The sequence below is a fragment of the Vulpes vulpes genome, chromosome 4 (assembly GCF_048418805.1).
Source record: "Vulpes vulpes isolate BD-2025 chromosome 4, VulVul3, whole genome shotgun sequence".
Taxonomy (NCBI): domain Eukaryota; kingdom Metazoa; phylum Chordata; class Mammalia; order Carnivora; family Canidae; genus Vulpes; species Vulpes vulpes.
In genome coordinates this window covers 31371292-31391282 of record NC_132783.1, presented here as the reverse complement: position 1 = coordinate 31391282, position 19991 = coordinate 31371292, and the positions used below count along the sequence as shown (strand labels likewise).

Below are 19991 nucleotides of genomic sequence, written 5' to 3'. Positions count from 1 at the left end.
TAGTTTACATATAATCAAATGTTATTTCTTCATTTATAACACCACTAAATAACATGCCTTTGTCAGAATTCTTATTATCTTCTCGAGCTCACTGCTATAAATACTGCCTTTGTTAAAACACAATCAAACATTGTTTTCTGTGTTTCTAAAGTGCCAGGCACTGTATGTGATATTGGGTGTACAAGGATGAAGAAGGCATAGTCCCTGATTTCAAGGAGACAAGGCCAGCTAGTAAGCAGTTTCAGTGAGCAATGGGATATACATCGTAATGTAGGTATAGACAGTGTGCCATTGAAGCATATAAAATAATGACAGAATGTTCCACCTAGGTTGTAGTAGTTGAATTATAAAGAATGAAGGCAGAGAAGTAGGTAGAGGTAATTTTTGAAAGGTGTAACATGTGATCAAAGGCATTGAGTTATGGGAAATGGTGGCACAGCAGGAAATGGCAGGTAGTTTGGTCTGACAGGCATGTGTGGTGAAGGACGCATGACCACCATCCTGAGGAAAAGTATTTCTAACTGACCTTGGTCTTCTCTTTGGATCTTCATTTTATCATTGTGAGACACGACGTGCATTGCTTTAGCTGTTCAATAACTTTCCCCAGGATATGTGCTTTTGTGCCTGAGTGCTGACCACCTGAGCAGAGGGCACAGCTTTCAAAACTATTAGTATCAAGCTTCTTAAATTGCCCATCATTTGACATAGGCCCTTCTGTCAAGCTAAATTGTAGAGAAAGACCAAAGCATATCATTTTTAAGTTTACTTATGCTTGGAAATCTGTGAAATACTTGTAATATGTCTACCTTCTTCTTAACTGGTTTGAAGTAAAAGAAATGAGATTTTCTTTCATTTTAAAATATGAAAGAGTATGTTCTGATAATGAAAGAATTCAGCAAAAGCAACAATATATACACTTTTTTTTTTTTTTTTTACTTAAGATGGTAAATGAAATGCCTAGGAATACTGACCAACAGAATGCCCCAAAATAATAGTGAGAAAGTAGGGATTATGATTATTTTGGTGGTCATGGGTTAAATGGGAATATAGAGATTACAGTGTAATGTAGTCTGTGGCAAGAAAAGAGAAATTACTATAGTAACAAGAGTAACACACAGGAAATATAACTGAATGTTATATAACCTTTAGAGATTTTAAATCTAGCCGTACATACTATCCAATTGACGCTTGCTCTTCCTACAGTTTTTGGGTTGAGTTTTGCTTTAGCAGCTATTACCGTTTTTGTTCATCTCCATGTCACAAAAAACATTATTTTAAACACCAACCCAGGGTCCCCAAATCAGATCACCTGGCTTCTAAGCTTGCCAAAAGTGTGGAGGGAATAGAATAGGCAAACCAATCTTCAGTATGCCTGAAGAAGCCAAGTGTGGTAACGAAGCAATCATGACATCCAACTATTAAGTCAGTAGTTAGCTCTCTTCCAGATTCAGTGACTTCTCTCTGCCAGTCAGTGAGGAAGTGAGTCCTAACAGCTTTAGGAGAAGTCCAGGTTTGTTTGTGGAGCCCCTGCAGCTGTCTTCTCACTCCTTTCACTCAGGTTTAATTAGATTCTTCTAGCTCTATGGGCCCATTATATCCTTGGAGCTGGCAGTAAGCCTCCTTGCAGATGAAGGCTCCTCCTTGCAGATGAAGGGAAGTAAAACTTTTTTCCTTTGATTCATTTTTGGAGACACAGTGAGGAAAAGAGGGGAGGGGGGGCGGTCAGCAGCCTTGAGTTTTCACTCACTAGAGGCTGATAATGATGTAATCTTCTAACAGTTTTAAAACTCTGAAGTCTAGATATTGACATTTGGAATTATGTTTGCTTTCATATTAGGTCCAGGGCTACATTCAGATGAGAGTTAGAAAAAATAAGATTTAGCTGTCTGATATCCTGCCAAACCTGGGAGTTTAAGATAACAGAGCTGGCATCAGTAGCTGGGGTGGGAAAATGGAGATTGGTTTCGTGCCTCTTCAATGAAAAGTAATTTAAATGTCAGCTCTAAGAGAACTTTAGTTACGGCCCTCATTGCTCCTCCTTCTAGGAGTTTTGCTCAAGTGATTTGACTGAGAAGGAATCTAAAGTTCCATCTCTCCAAATCCTGTCAACTATTTTCTGAAAAGAAAAAAAAAAAAGTAAAAAATACAAACTACACAAAAAAGTCGTTAAATAAAAAACTGAGGGCATATCACTGACTTATTTTACACTCACTGTAGAGAACAGGAATTAAATAATTCCTAGAAGAGGTTCTATTATGGGTCATGATTTTATGTTTAGGATGACAGCTACTTGGACAGGATGTATTGAAGATTACACCTTCAGTTTCTGTTTAAGGAAGTTGTATTAGTGGCCTTTAAAGTACTTCCAAATATTGGGTGGACCATCTGACAAATTAGTGTCATATTTCCTTCGTGTTGTCAAAGCCATTGACCTTTTCTTCTCTTCCTCTTCAGTCACCATCTCCAAGCAAATAGTTTTTTTTGTTTTTTGTTTTTTGTTTTTTATCATCCAGGCTCCACCTCTGAAATACTCTACTAACATCCCACCCTCTGGCTAGTCTCCTGTCATTCCAGTTACCTTCTCCACTACATTTTATTTGTATTTCATTCCATGACTTTTATTTTTTCATCTCAATCTAAAATGTTCCCTCTGAAACATTTTCTTTGATAATAAGTTTGGGCCTTTAAAACCTAACTTAAAAATCTATAATCAACACTCACAAAATTCTTGTTTCTACTTTCCTGTGGGATCCATCTAGCAAAAGTCCAGCCCTGGATCAACCCGACCACCTATATTCTTCATTCCTGTGTCTGGATTGGTAAATTATCCTACAAAAATCAAACAGCCCTATGGATCGATGCTACTAAAAAGATCGCTATCTTCATATTAGTGAGACTGTCAATGATACTCATCTTTTCATTTGCTCCACTTTGGCTTTCGCACTCTTTTTATTACTTGTATTTTTAAATTTATTTTTGTATATTTTTTTATTGGAGTTCAATTTGCCAACGTATAACACCCAGTGCTCATCTTGTCAAGTGCCCCCCTCAGTGCCCGTCACCCAGTCACCCCCACCCCCTGCCCACCTCCCTTTCCACCACCCCTTGTTCATTTCCCAGAGTTAGGAGTCTCTCATGTTCTGTCACCCTCACTGATATTTCCCACTCATTTTCTCTCCTTTCCCCTTTATTCTCTTTCACTATTTTTTTTAAATTTTTATTTATTTATGATAGTCACACAGAGAGAGAGAGAGAGAGAGAAGCGGAGACATAGGCAGAGGGAGAAACAGGCTCCATGCACCAGGAGCCCAACATGGGATTCGATCCCGGGTCTCCAGGATTGTGCCCTGGGCCAAAGGCAGGCGCCAAACCGCTGCGCCACCCAGGGATCCCATTTTTTTTTAGATTTTTAAAAATTTATTTATCCATGAGAGACATGGAGAGAGAGAGAGGCAGAGACACAGGCAGAGGGAGAAGCAGGCTCCATGCAGGGAGCCTGATGTTGGACTCGATCCCGGGACTCCAGGATTAGGCCCCGTACGGAAGGCGGCGCCAAAGCTCTGAGCCACCTAGGCTGCTCCCTTTCACTATTTTTTATATTCCCCAGATGAATGAGATCATAAAATTTTTGTCCTTCTCCGACTGACTGACTTCACTCAGCATAATACCCTCCAGTTCCATCCATGTCGAAGCAAATGGTGGGTATTTGTCGTTCTAATGGCTGAGTAATATTCCATTGTATACATAAACCACATCTTCTTTATCCATTCATCTTTCGATGGACACCGAGGCTCCTTCCACAGTTTGGCTATTGTGGACATTGCTGCTAGAAACATCGGGGTGCAGGTGTCCCGGCATTTCATTGCATCTGAATCTTTGGGGTAAATCCCCAGCAGCGCAATTGCTGGGTCCTAGGGCAGGTCTATTTTTAACTCTTTGAGGAACCTCCACACAGTTTTCCAGAGTGGCTGCACCAGTTCACATTCCCACCAACAGTGCAAGAGGGTTCCCTTTTCTCCGCATCCTCGCCAACATTTGTGGTTTCCTGCCTTGTTAATTTTCACCATTCTCACTGGTGTGAGGTGGGATCTCAAACCTTAACTGTTTTCCCCTCTGGTCTTCTAATTTGTCAACTTACCTCTATTGATTTCTATGGATGATCTTGCTTTTATTGGAAAAAAAATTAATGTCCATAAGTAAATATTCCTTCATCATTTTGCCACATCTAATTTATTTGTTTCTACACCACACCTACCATGTTCTTCCTTTCTATAGTTTCAGTGAAAAAAATCATGATCTAACAAAATAATAAGAACATTCATGTACTTTTGTTCTTAGATCTAATTTCATTATCTAGGTTTCACTTTGCAATTCTTAATTTTTGTGACACTATCAAAACATCCAAATAAAAATATCTAGGAGATATTCAAATATACAGATTTAGAACTCGGGAAAGAACATCTGGCTGGAGATACCCATTTGGGTTTTAGCCACAAATACAGATTAAGTTGTGGCAGAAGAAAAGTTTCTGGCACATAGAACACACTCAGTAATATTGGTTGTTTCTCATCTCCATTTCTCTAAGCTCTTCTTCATTGTCTTGTCCTCTCCTAATTAATGACACTAATGTTAATACAATCACACAAGCCATAAACCCTGTTATCATTTTAGGCCTCTTCCTTACTTACCACCTCCATGCAGTAACAAACATCTTTGATAGTTCTACCTCCCTAGCATCCCTCAGGTCTACTTTTTTGCCATTGCCTTAGTTTATTTGGCTACTTTACCTGACTTACTGACATACTTCTGTACTTTTCTTCCTGCTTCCAGATGTCCTTCTCTACAAACTATTTTCCTTCAACATAATGAATGATCTGTCAAAACATGCAAATTTGATCATATTACTTGTTATCACTGGTCCCTCCTGAAGCTGAGTGTTTTCATATTTTCTTTAAATTTTGTGTCAGAGTTGAATAGTGAGATTTGCTTCAGGGCCTGTAGCTGGCAGCCTACAGCTTCCTTTGGAGGGGTTGTGAGTGGCGGCCCCTGACATGAAGTTCCAGACAGCCGGCCGGACTTCCACCCTCCTGCCCCTGGGGTAGCTCCCTCACGAGGGGTTCTTGCAAGACCCTCTGGGGTTGCTCTGCTGTCCTCAAGGAATAAAAGCCTCTATAAGCCAGAGCTGCTATGCACCAGATTTTGATGCCTTTTAAATACCTTAATGCCAGTAGCACTAGAAATGCTTTCCTATTTAAAATAAAAGTTAAAAAAAAAAAAAGTTCCTCACATGGCTTCCTATTCACAATAAGATAAAACTTAGACTGGCATATAAGGCCTTTCAATATTTAGTGCTTGGCAACATCCCCAAACTTATTTATTGCTACTCACTACACTGTCTCACCAGCCACATCAAACAACTTTCAGTTTCTCATATGTGCTATGTTCTTTAATAAATATATGCTTACTTCCTTGCTTTTTTCTTTCTTTCATTTTTTCTTTGTCTTTTCTATCGCCCTTCCCCATTCCCAATAATTTCTTTTTGCTCATCTTCCCTTAGTTCTGTCCTCACCCTTTTCTTGAATGTTTTGCTTTTAAAATCTCACCTCACATGGTACCTCTTAGCTGAAGACTTCTCAGTCACAGTTACGCCTCTTGCACCCAATATCTCTTTGTTTTTTTTTTTTTTTTTTTTTTTTTTGTACTTGTGGCCACTGGTCATAACTGTTCACATATTATTTTCTCCACTAAATACACTGTATTGGTTACTTTTTAAGTCTGTTTTCCTAGCACTTAGCACAGACCTGAGACACCTAGAAAGCCCTCATAAAATGTTTGCTTAACGAATGAAAAAACATTTTAGTTCTCTTTTGCCTTACTGCTTCCATACCTGGGATGAGAATTTGGAAGTGGGAATAGAGCTAAACTTATGAATGATGAGACAAACATATTTAATTTTATCTGTTGACTACTCTGTCTCAAATAGGGTCTTCTTTCTAGCTTTCTCCTAGCACTGAGTACACATCTGTTGTCCTCTGTTCTCTGCTAGGCTTTCCCATTGCTCCAGTGTGGCAACCATGTCTGTCCTGTTCATTGATATATAGTCAGTGTCTGGCACAGGCTAGGTTCTCAACAGAGGCAGTGGACATAAGGAATTAATTCCTTTCAGGGGCAAGCCTAGGGGAACAATGGGAGAGGCTCTGTTTCTTTAAGTTCACTTGTTCTTGATCCTCTAAAGATCACTTTAGTTGTAACTCTTTGTGTCTGTGTAGCAGTTCCCTTTCTTCCTTGTCTTCATTAAGGTATAGGTGTTACAAATTGAGGCACAAACATACTGCTTTTCCATGTTTATTGGCAAACATGAATTCAATATACCATGTGTTACCATGATTTTATACACTGTATACATAATTATGTGTTATAATGTATGGTATCAAATTATATCTCAATGAAGATGGTATTTTAAAAAATACAAGCAAGTGCAAATATGTTATTTTAACCAAGTGGAAAGCCCAAAAGAATAACAACTAAGAGCAGTGTCAAAAAGGCAGGGAGCATATGGTCATTTTCTTAAATTCTTTAATCACCATTTCCCCCATTTTGGAAGGCTTTGCCTTTTCACAAAGTGCGATTAACATGCTATTCACAGATATCCAGGTAATAGAGGAGTCATCAAAACTTTTTATAACTGGATGAGTTTCACTCACAGCATTAGTGTGGCTTAGTTTTATGCCTCCAAAACTTTAATATGAGTCATTTAAGTTAATATGATTCCTCTTTTCATATTATAGAATAAACTGTATATAGTGGATCTGCAGGATAAAATGAAGAAATTGTACTTTTAAGTCATCCCTTGCCCCAGAGTTATTTTAGAGTTAAATATATAAAAAATATATTTAATGGTTTAGCAAAGTAAAAAGCATATGAACATATAATTAAAATCTAACACCTTATATTTATAGGACAGATATTCTAAAAATAAGGTTGGTGGTAGGGAGATGAATTACTTCTTACTTGTTGCATCTTTTCCAGATGATAAGAGTGGGTACCTAGCTGTACATCATATTATGAAACTTACCTGTAAGATTCTTTATGAATGAAATAACTATCTTGGGTTTCTCTTCCAGTATTTCAGAATCTACTACACCTTTAGGGTCTTGTGTTGGTTCTGGAACACCTTTTTTCAAAGAGAACAAAACAGTCAGTGACCCTGGTCAAAGAAATGTGAGAAAATGAATAGTTACACACTTCATGTAGCATATCTAGGCAAACAAAATTTAGGTCTAAATCACCACTCTAACTCTGTAATCATCTGGATTATAGTGATCTGGGCAGAACGTTCAATCTGCTCTCTGAATTTTCAGTTGTAAACACAATAAAAGGCCTACCTATTCCCACAGGTTAATGTTTCATTTCTTTCTCCCTTCTTGACTCAGTGTTCTGTGCATGTGTCTCAGACTCCTCAGCAGAATCATTCACTTCTTTGTTCATTCAAAAACACATCTATTGAGCACCCACTCTGTGCTAGGCACAGAACTATGTGATGTAGATACCAGGTTGAATAAGACATTGTCTTTGGCACAAAGATTCCACTGTCTAAGGATAAACTTGACAGCAAGGGGTTTTTTGGAGATGTGATGTAGAAAGTGCCCAGGTTGAGATTTCTAGTACAATTAATATCCTGAAATGTAGTTTCAACTACTTCTATTAAAGCAGATGTGGTGACAATGACAAACATAAAAAGAATGATTCCAAATAGCTCAATAACCCAAGCAACAGCTAACCTCTCAAGAACTCTACGAGAAATTTTGACTAAGGATAAAATATCAGATGGCCTGAATCAAAAGAGCCCTTTAGGCTGAAAGAAATGGAAGATCCAGGAGTTTTCTGGAGAGTAGGAAAGGGCAACTTGCTATGATTCACATCATTGAACCCATATAAATCTTATGTGTTAAAATTGGGATCCCAAACTTTTTAAATGTAAGACCACTCTGGCTCTGGACTTTGTGAGAGTCATGGCTCTCTCTGTAAGCATCACACATACAAAGTGGGAATCTCTACCTCAGAGGCAGGTACTGAAGACAGACAAATTCTCAGAACACACACTTCTTAGTATTATGCATTGGACTAAGCATTGCACCAACTTCCAGGCATGGATCTTCATCAAATTCTCCTGAGAAAACCCAACCTTATCTGCTTATTCACCTGGAATGATGCAACTATCTATCTACTCTACACTTGCTGCAGAACAGGGGGATGTTGCTGGAGAACACAAAGGTCCTGACAAGCCCAGCATTATATGCATAGCCTCAATCTTAAATGGATTCACAACACTGCTCACTCTTCCCTCTACTCTTTCTTTATATATTTTTCTATTTTTACATTTTCTTTTATTATTCCTCCACAGTTCTTTTTTTCCCTCAGGTTCAGGTGAATTTACATCATACTTTTTTTTTATAAGATAGAAATAGGTATGAATTTCCTTGTGTACATACCATGAAATCTACCAGCCTTCCCAAAACTGGAGTCTTGGGCCCTCTATGATCCCACGGAGTACTATGCCTTTGGTTATTACACAGATGTTGACATCTCAAGTTTATACCATTAGCCCTTACCTGTTTGTAGAGTTCTCAACTGTTTAGGTGGGATCTTTGCTTTTCAGACTTAACAGCACTTATAATTTAAAATGTCAAACACAGAAGTTTTAGATTCTCCTAGGACTTTCCGGTGCTGTCTATGGTACTAATGGGGCACACCCAGTTACTCAAACACCTTGATTGCTATAGTTTTCTTTTTTTTTTTTTTTTTAAGATTTTATTTATTTATTCTAGAGAGACAGAGACAGAGACACAGAGAGAGAAGCAGGCTCCATGCAGGGAGTCCAATGTGGGACTCGATCTCGGGACTCCAGGATCACACCCTGAGCTGAAGGCAGACGCTCAACTACTGAGCCACCCAGGCATCCTGATTGCTATAGTTTTCTTGTTCTCCAATCAAACAATTAAGTACTATTGGCTGTACTGCCATGAGTTTCCTGAATCCTTTCATTTTTCTCCATCTCAGCCATGACAACCTCTCACTACCCTAATGCATAAAGCTTTCCCGAAAGAGCTCTCTCTTCCCATTTTTGGCTTTCTAATATCTGGTTTCTACTCAACAGCCAGAGTCCTCTTCATGTATCCTTGCCATTCACTCCCCTGTCAAAACCCTCTGGCTTCCCAAACATCTGATTGTGGCCCACCTGGTCCCATGTCATCTAGCCAATACCTGTGCTATAAATAGCTGTATCTCATTTTCCACTTCATTCGCTGAGCATCAGCCTTCAGAACTTTTTCTGTTCTTCATATATGCTAAGTTCATTTCTCCCCTAAGTTCTTTTCACGGAAATCCCCTCTGCTGGGATTCTCTTTCTTCAGATCTTGTGGATGCCTGTTTTTCTCATTGAGGCCTCTGACCAAGTGCCTTCTGCTCAGAAAGATTTTCCTCATCACTCAATTTAAACCACTCTTCTCTAGTCATTTATTATCTTTTTTTTTTTTTTTTAAGATTTTATTTATTTACAAGAGAGAGCACAAGCAGGGATGGGGGAGTGCAGCAGAGGGAGAGGGAGAAGCAGGCTCCCCACTGAGCAGAGAGTCAGATGTGGGGAGCTCCTTCCTAGGACCCCAGGATCATGACCTGAGCTTAACCAACAGAGCCACCCAGGCACCAGTTGCTTATTATCTAATCAGTCTTTCCTAATTTCTTCATGATCTAAAATCCTATCTTATTTATTTAAATCCTTATTTATTTTTTCTTCCTTGTTTATGTTTATTTCTCTCAATAAGAATGCAACCTTCATGAGAACAGAGATCTTTGGTGTTGGGTCCCCTGTTACATCATACTCATTAAATAAATATTGTTTAATAAGTGAAGGCTTAAGAGGTGATATTTCCAATAAAGGATGAGAACAACAAAAGGCAATCCAAATGTATTTCTGTTGGTAATGTTCTATCTCATAAATATCTTTTCCTTAGATATAAATAAACCTTTAAAGCATAGCAATTTCCTCCAAATCCTGCCCTGGTCAACATGGACTTGAATACCAAGAACTACTTGGTTGCAAGCCATGTGGACTATCCATACTAAAGTTCAAAGAAAGGTTTGTGACATACAGTGACTCCATATATCAATTAACTTATCTCAAGCTGCTCATTTTCTCCATTCATGAATTGTTGGTAATAATCACTGCCTACTTGCAAATGTAACTGACAGAAATAAAATATTGCCCATGTTAAAATGTTTTGCCAATATGTTACTTTGATTAATATTACATTTGGCATTTAGATTATTTACAGAAGCAGTGATTAGTATGGAAAAATACACCATCTCTCTTCTCACAATTACTGTCATGTATCATTTTTGTATTTATTCATTCTTGCAACAAATACATACAGAGTACATAAAATGTGCCAGGAAATGTGCTGCAAGATAGGTAATGAATTAAACATATACCTAGCCCACCCTTTCCTGACTATCACACTAAAGCAAAATTATCAGTATAACCAATGATCAACATACCAGGAACATCATAACTTTGACTAGACATTACATATGGCAGTATTGCAGTATAAAATTTCTTTTCTTTTTCTTGGGAGGGCTGAGTTGGTGATGAATATGAACTTAAATGTTCCATACTGGTTATATTCAATGTATTCTCCAAAATATCAAGATTCTCTTTAAGCTGTAAAATCTGCAAAAAAACATCATCCAGGTCCTAGAAAGCAAATTATAATTAGTGAGTGGTTAAGTAAAGGTAAAAAAAAAATTACTCAGTTAAAATAGGATCAATTTTATCACATTATGTCTTGGAAAAAGATATGCTACAAAGCACATCCAGGAAAAATATTTAATACTCAAAGTGATTTCTGATAACACATTATAAAGAAAAAAGTCTATATTTATGATAACTTGTTCATTATTTAAATTATTTTATTATTAATTTTTCTTTCTTGATGTCTTTAGGTTTAAAAGTCTACCAATCCAGTAAACTTCATTGTACTCAAAACAAGAAAAGAGGTGATTATATTGGATTATCAAATAAAATTATATATATGGCTTTGAAGTTTGCTCTTTAAAGGAATTTTATCATAAAATCTTAAGCAAATAATTTCATTATTATTTCTTGTAGAGATTAATTCAATGAATGAAGAGTATATATATATTCAAATTATTTAAGGCAATTAAACTTTGCAAAATTGCCAAATTCTTCATCTTGGTCATAATAATGCTCATAGTGATATGAACAGTTTGAATTGTGAATTAGAGTTATAATTTCCCACATCAGTTAGGTATATCATGGGTGAAAGGGCCAACCTATGCTCATTTTCTAATGAAAACTGGAGGGAAATTATATTCACGTATATTATTATATTATAGATATTCTACATACACATTGTTATTAAATACATACATATAATACAATATAATATACATCGTATACATATCAATAGTGGGTGAGAAATAGAGCAAATCATTTTTCTGACAGAAGCCAGACAGATCTGATGACTACATGCTGAGTCAATGATACTATGAACAAATCTTTGGTGACATCTAGTGGTGAAATAGATTTATTTATTCACTTTTTTCAAGGCTTTAAAGATACTTATATTGTATATATAATCTTGAGAGATGCTGATATAAACTGGAGATTGGAACAAAATGGAAAAACAGTAAACTTTTCTAAAACTGTTAAAAGCAAAGGGGAAGGCAGAAAAGATAATCAGCTTTACTAAAAATTTTATTGTGAGAAATTTGTGTAGAGATTAAAATTAAAAACAGTTTAAAAAAACCAATTAGTTCACCAGCTTATATTATAAATATGTTTCTTTCTGCAATTATACTTAGCTTATGTGAACATGCTTCGATTATGGGCAGAAGTACCACATTTGCTTGTTCTAATGAGGTGAATCCCAGTAATAGAAACTTTTAACAGAATTTAGATGGAAACCAGTAGAAAACCAGTGTATATATTTTCTATATTCTGTAATCTACCATTATTCTTTGTAGTTTATTACCATTATGTTTTTGGGATTATGGGGTATATATGTACTTATGATTAGTGGCTGCAAATTTTGTTGATCCAGATTCCATTTTATATGTTATTCAAGCAAGGTAACTATGAAGTCTTTGATTTTTACTAGACTATGAGGTACAAAATTATCTATTTTTACAAATGAACTCAGATCTTGAGTCTGCATGTTTCAATAGCAGAGACACTGTGCTTGAAATAGAGCCTATATTCAGATGTATATCTACTAACAAAAATCAGGTTAAATTATTTAATATTTTTAAACTTCAACCTTATTTTTAGAATGAAAATATTGACAAACTAATGAAATACATTTGACAAATTCCAAGCTTCTTCAATCTCAACTGTCTTTGATTTTTGTGACTATCTATATGCATTACTTACTTTTTGGAACAAAATTCTACCAGAGTAGGGAAAAAAATCCCAATTATATTTTCAAAGGTCGTGTCCACATATTGCAAGTGGAATTGGAATTTTGTTAATTATCCAGTTAATTTAATTACTTTAGGCATTTAAATCCAAACTCAATTTTTCATAGCCTCATTTACCTACATTAATGTGTCTGTATTGATTAAATTAAATGTTTAGTCTGCACTAAGCCATGTTGATTTAACCCGGTAAACTAACAAGAAAGTAATAAAGGAGTACATAATAATGTAAATTACTTTCTCAAGGGAAATATACATTTTCTGCATGCTAGAAAGCTGCATTGCATTAATCATAAATAAGAAATATTTGAAATAGATGATCAAAATGTTCAGGACAGTTATTTTTATTAATTCATTTAAAAATATATCCTGAGTGCCCACCAAGTGCCAAGTGTATTGCATTTACAATGAAGAACAGTGGACTCAAATCTTCATGGTACACAGTCAGTTTAGCTGAGAAAATTGATACTGACAGAATTTGAACTGAGTGAAGTCCTATAAGATTCTATGGGAATTTATAAGTACAAAAAACTCTAACATCAAAAAATTTAAAATTCATGTTAAGAAGGCATATTTATTCTCTACTTCTAGATGCCTCTCAAAGATTTTCAAGCTATTTTAGTTTGTGCTCTTGCAGGAACTAAAAGTGAGGGCTTTTATTTAAAGAGAATTAAAAGACATCAAGGAGTATGATTAATTGTAAAGTGTGTTGCAAGTAATGACTTACTTTTCAAAAAAAAAAAAAAAAAAAAAAAACAGAGCAAACTCAAAACCACTCTATAATAATGCTGTTTTCATTGATGTTTGTCTTGATGTTACAGTGAATGGGAAGAAGTGTCTATAGCCGGGCCATAAGGAATTTCATAGGATTGTATGAAGCTATTGTTAATGCCAACTGTCATGAATATCAAGGTTGAGGAAAGCAAGCCCTTTACCTTTGCCTTTGAGTATCTTCTGTAGTATATAATTTTCCTCTGATTTGGTGTCATATGTGATTCCTGCACCCTTCTGTTTTCCAGAAGACTGGGCAAGTGTTATCTTGCCCCAAAATACAGACATTAAGGCTGCAACTGGCATCTTCAGCTATGGGATTCAGATTTGATAACTCTAATCAAGGCCTTCATGTATACCCAGCCTTGCTGGGGTTATGCTATTGCCACAACACAATTTTACAAGAAATGGAAGTTGAGAAAGGCTGAGAGACACAGAACTAACAAAGTTGGAAAAATAAAGATAGAATAAAACAAAATAATATGTAATTCTACAAATGTAAATGTCCTTGTTTTAAGGAATTCTTTCTTATCTTCATTAAAGTATTAATGCTTTTTTTTATCAGTGTAATCATGGTGGTGTATATTATTTTTTTCTTTTTTTCATTTGCCTTATAGAGCATACATTTTTCCCACACTACTAAGGATTATATTTATCAGTTGTAGTTTTGTGAGATAGTCTACCAGTCTTGCTAAGAAAAATAATTTTGGAACCATCTTTGTGTTTCCTATTTTTGGCATATTTACACTATTTTATTAGGATAGGATCCTTGAGCTGAAATTAAACTAATCAATGGGGTGGAATATTTTACAGCTTTTGATAGGCATTGTTAAAATGCTTTCCAAAAACTTTCAATGGTTTACAACATTACTAGTACCTTTTTTGGAATACTATGTATTATTATTAGGAATTATTTTTCTTTACTTTCTGGTCTGCTAAGTAAAAAGTGTTTGATTTTATTTTCATTTCTTCACTAAAGAGATATTTTTATGTATTTTCTTGCCTATCTGTGTTTGAACCTTTTTCTTCAAGATTTCCATAAAGTTTGAGTCGTTTTTGGCAAATATATCTCCTACTGTATTATTTGTCTTTAATGTTTGTACATAATACCTTAATTTTTCCTAATCTATCATTTCCATTATGAGTTCTTTCCTTGTTTTCAGACTTATAAAGCCAGTTGTGTCCCTTCCAGAGTGTTGATAAATTTAGCTTTAATTTCTTTTTGTTGTATATTGTTTTATTTTGGATATTTTGGTTTTAGTCAAGATAAACTGACTTTAGTATTTGAAAAGAGATATTTGCCAGAACTAATTTTCTCTCCAATTGATAAACACTTATTCCAGCTCTCTTCACTATGTGCTTTCTTTGTTATGTCAAAGTTTTTAAGTTTACCAGTACCAATATTTGTGTCTTGTAAAAGCCTTCTTTTTCTTCCTGCTCAGATTTCATTCTTTTACATGCTTTGCCCATCACTGACCTTGACGAATATTTGGCTATAATTTTTAATAAATTTTTATCTCTTGATATGCTAATTAGCACTGAGATCTCCTGGTTCAAGACTAGGTATCGGTGCGGGCACCTGGATGGCTCAGTCAGTTAAGCATCCAGCTCATGAGGGCTCAGGTCATGATTTCAGCATTATGAGATGGAGTCCCAAATTGGACTCTGCACTTAAGTAGGCATGGAACCTACTTAAGATTCTTTCTCCCTCTACCTTGGCTCCTCCCCACCCTCCTTGAGCTCTCTCAAGACTAGGTCTTTTACATTTTGTTCCTTTGCTTATTTCAATGCAAATTTGTTTAAATATCACCTAAATATGTCTGATCTCTGATGTATCATGTGGGAACCTCTGAAAACCTTGCTTCATTCCTTTGATGCAGCACTTTTTCCAAGAAAAGCTACGTAGATGGCATATTTGTGAGTCACTTACATTTGATCAATTAGCCACAGGACACTGACTCAGAAACAAAGAAAAGTTTAAACAAAATGGCATCATGAACAGATGACAAATCTGGGAAAGAAAGCTTTCTTTTTTCTATGTAGCCCACTGACCCTTTTTCCTGGAATGAAATAGAGATGCTTTAAAAGATGCACTTATGCCATTGCACGGAATTATTCTGGACTGTTTGTGGATGAATACAAGCTAGCCATTCAGCGAAGCAACTCTGCTGCTATCTTAAATACAAAAGAACAATTCAAGGATAACTGACCTTGATACCCTAGGATTATGTCCTGAACGTAAATTTGATACTTGCAGGCCTAGTCTGAAGCATACATTTGAAAAGTAAAGCAGAAAAGCCATGTGAATATAAACTCAGTTATTAATACTACTCATATCATTAAACATAGTCTATTTGAAAATATTCCCAGGATATAAGTAGTGATTTATTTGTTTGGGGTGTAAGTATGGAAAGTCCTCCTCCTTCTCACTAAACAATCTCATTTGAGTTCTTCATGTTCAGTAAATTCTAAGCACTGGGGAATACATTTTCCTTCCTATAACTCAATGTGGTTTGCATTAGTCCTTAATAAATATATTATGATATGCTATATACCTCCGTTTGCAGTTTCAGAAATCATTGTGTAGCTTCCTGCCAACCACCTCCAAAATGAACAAATAGGCAATTGCACTCAAGGTGAGTAACTGTGTATCTTTTAAAATTGAATTATTATCCTTTTAAAAAATTAATCATCCTCACTTGTGCACCAACCTAGACGCAGTACTGACCTCCTCTAAGCTGTTGTGAAGGTTATTCAAAGTGGTGGTGACATTTTCAAGTCATTTTTTCGAATGCATTCATTTTTGAACCAACAAGATTTGGTAGCTGCTGAAAAAGAAGCATCACAAAGGTATTACACCAGGCAAAAACAGTGAGATCATTCATTAGTTGGATTGCAGGTAAAATGCCTTAGTCTGATTTTTGAATCTCGGCAAAATATCCAGTTCTTTTTTTTTTTTTTTTTTTTAACAAAGTAAAGGTGCCAGTGTTATTTTAGTGTACAATACTGAGACAAAATAAACTTCATTTATTTTACTTTTCTTGAAGAGATAGAAAAGAGTCATGTATGCTGTTTCTAAGGAATTGTCCATATCGAAGAATTCATTTGATTTTAACTCATGTAAATTCATGTCTCTGTATCATCTTCCTTTTATTTTTTATTTTATTTTATTTTATTTTAATTATTTTTTTTTTCATTTTTTTTTTCATCTTCCCTTTAAAACAGTGTTATAGGGGCACCTTGATGGCTCAGTGGTTGAATGTCTGCCTTTGGCTCTGGTCATGATCCCGGGGTCCTGGGATGGAGTCCCAGCATTGGGCTCCCTGAAGGGAGCCTGCTTCTACCTCTGCCTCTCTCTGTGTCTCTCATGAATAAATAAATAAACAAAAAATCTTTAAAACAGTGTTATAATTATCAACATATCAATTATCAGGATATCATTACTAAGTCAATATTTATCATTTGCTTATACATAATTATATTTATGACATTAAAAGGAACCTAGAGAAATATGTTGTTCTTCTTAAAGAGAAGTGGTTATTTCCTCCTCTTAATTTGGTAAAGCTGGGCTGAATCGATGTTGGGTTGACTTTCTAATATTATATAATTAGATGTGTTTTAACAATGAAAAAATATGAAAGAGCCATTAGTGCTGGTGTATTAAATCACAGCCTGTGTAAATGATTGTGTCTAGAAAGCCACTGATGTCAAATGGAAATCAGAACTTCTGGCCTGCTGGTAGCCAACAGCAATGTGGGTGCTGCCCAACAGGGATGAGTGGCTTCTTATGCAAATTCATATAAGCTTGATAGTGTAGACTAAGAGTTCAAGAGTCACAGTGGAAAAATAAAACAAACAAACTTGAAAAGAGAGCCACCATGAACATCTTGATATGTGTGCCTATTCAGGGTACTTCCTCATTCTTTTGGTAACGGGAACCTCTCTTCAATGTGATGTTCCATAGAGTTTGGTGGGAAAATCCTTTCTCCCCATGACACACACGTGAGCCAGGCATGGCTGTCTGAATAACCCATCTCCTGCCACAGTGATTATTTCAGGGATGATTACAAGAACCTTGAGGGGACTATCTCTTCAGACTGTCAAGACTGCTAAATCTATAAGATAGGAGCTTTAAAGACTAATGGCTCTGGATTCCTGGATCCAGTTGTACCTGAAACCATTATTAGATTTTTTTTAGTTGTGTGAGTTAATCCATTCATTTGTATACCTAAGTTAGTTTAATGTAAGCTTATTTATCGCTGCTTATAACAAAAAGAATGCAGTGAACCACATATTGATAAGAATTTTGAAATAAATCATAAGTTACTTCTTTATTTTATTTATTTATTTTTTTAAATTTTTATTTATGATAGTCACAGAGAGAGAGAGAGAGAGAGAGAGGGGCAGAGACATAGGCAGAGGGAGAAGCAGGCTCCATGCACCGGGAGCCCGACGTGGGATTTGAGCCCGGGTCTCCAGGATCGCGCCCTGGGCCAAAGGCAGGCGCCAAACCGCTGCACCACCCAGGGATCCCAAGTTACTTCCTTAAAATCATGGATTAACACTATCAGAACCTATTTCATTTCACAAAGCATTTCTTTTGAAGACAATATGGTATTTGCTATTATCCAGGCAGAAAAAGATGGTATTAATAAAAATCAAAAAGCACTAAATTAGTTATGAGGGCATTTGGATGGAATCTATTAATAATTTTCTTGCTAATCAATTCAGTCATAGTAAATAAATCACTTACTATGTTTTTGTTTTACTTCTGTGCTTTATGAAGGAGCTGGCTGCCATAACATACATCTGACTCATACTGGATACCTATCCTGGCTGGTATTCAGACTGTATGCATGGATGTCTGATAGTCTCTTGCACAAAGCCAATTGAGAAAACACAACAAAAGACATAAAAAAGGAAACACTAACAAACACAAAATCAAACACAAAATATGTGTATGAGATTCTAATACCCTAGGTAATCTGTTTCAGTATTCTTTTTTCACAAGCGTCTCAACCAGGGAGTTTATTCCCTTTTTTTTCTTATATTTACCTTTTGCCTTTCATACAATGTTTTGGGCACTGTGAAATTTAGCAATGTGAATTCTCCCCCATTTTCTTTATAATTCTATTGCAGAAAGCTTAATGAAAAGTAAAAGAGATCAAGACAGTGGAAAAGGGTAAGGGGAGCCTGTAGTCACTAGAATGTGGAAAGTCAGATTAATGGAATTTTCCATTCATTTATTCAGCAACTGTGCTAAGCACTTTGCAAGAGTATTTTTCTATTTTTTGATATTGATGTTGGGTTATTTGAGACAGGAACAATGAAGAGGTAGAGTGGTTTTAAGTATAATTTTATTAAGCACATTTTCCCCTACAATACTGAGTCTCTCTGTCAACACGTTTGAATGTGAATGTGAATTAGCATTTTCTAGGTGGAGCAGGGATAATCCTAAAAGGAACAAGGTGCTTTCAGGTTATCTTTGAAATGTGCTGCTATTTGAAAACCATTGAAAACTTGGCATTTGAGGGAGAGTTCCTCTTTTCCCCACCACAGAGGGTCACTAACTTAACACTTATTTTATCTGTTCAGCCTCTCAGGAAGCTAGACATTTCTGGCTAGTATCTGCCCTTGACAAAGATTAGGCAGTGGAAGAAATTCTAACCAGATTAATGAGTTAGTGAGAAAAATGAAAATTGTAAGTGTTCACTCAGAGTCTAATTAAATGTAAAAGTGTATATGTTTATAACTTAGTTACAAATAACTCTATGGAGGATCCCAGGCTGGTGGATATAACTGGGAAGAGGCGAGAAAAGGAGACATGCCATCCATATGTGAAGTTGGTAAGGAGAGCATTGAAGTTCAGATACAAATTCACACAAGAGAGATTTAATTTTCTCAGAATAACATATCAATACCAATTGCCAGATTCTTAGCTAGTCTTTGCACTCTAGATAGTAAATGAGCTGAAATAGTAAGTAAGACTAAGGAGTGTATTAGAGTGTGGGGAAGGTGGTTCTTTCATGACTATGAAGGTTTTTTGTATTGTTTTGCTTTTGTTACTATTTGATGTGTTTTTGAACATAGTCCATCTTATTTTTTAAAAGACAGCTCTTTGTTTCACCCAAATTATTTTTTTCACCCAAATTATGAATCCATTAAGATTTGAATGAGAAATGTGTGCTGTTTTCTTGCTTAATACAAATACAAATATCTCAAGCCAATATTCTGTAAGAACTGTAAACTGCTATTATTATTATGCACTGCTATTCCAGGACTAACCACTATCACACTTTGTACTTCTTTGTCATCAAACATTTCCATAGTAATCTAAGACTGTGGCTCTCACTAATGTTTTCTCAGTCTTAAATTTATGGACAGAGATTATTAAGGATCACACTGATTAACATCAAATGGTTAACAATGTACAAAGATTTGGGTGCCTGGGTGACTCAGCGGTTGAGTGTCTGCCTTCAGCTCAGGGCATGATCCTGGGGTCCTGGGATCGAGTTCCACATCAGACTCCTCACAGGGAGCCTGCTTCTCCCTCAGCCTGTGTCTTTGCCTCTCTCTCATGAATAAATAAATAAAATATTTTAAAAAAGTATAAGGATTTATATTGTAATACTACCAAGAGAATCAAAGTCAGTAAGAATGGATTATTAATGCATCAGATAATGCCTTCCAGAGGAAGGAAATAGAGACATGTTCTGGTCACTCTT

At 35.9% G+C, this 19991-nt stretch overlaps 1 long non-coding RNA gene across 1 annotated transcript; it reads left to right on the top strand.

Moving 5' to 3' along the window:
* Positions 1–2751: 2751 nt before the first annotated feature.
* LOC140598570 (uncharacterized) lies at positions 2752–14330 on the top strand. Its single transcript, XR_012001021.1, has 3 exons — positions 2752–2819; positions 11002–11055; positions 13317–14330. It is a non-coding gene; the product is annotated as an uncharacterized lncRNA (long non-coding RNA).
* The last annotated feature ends 5661 nt before the right edge of the window (positions 14331–19991 follow it).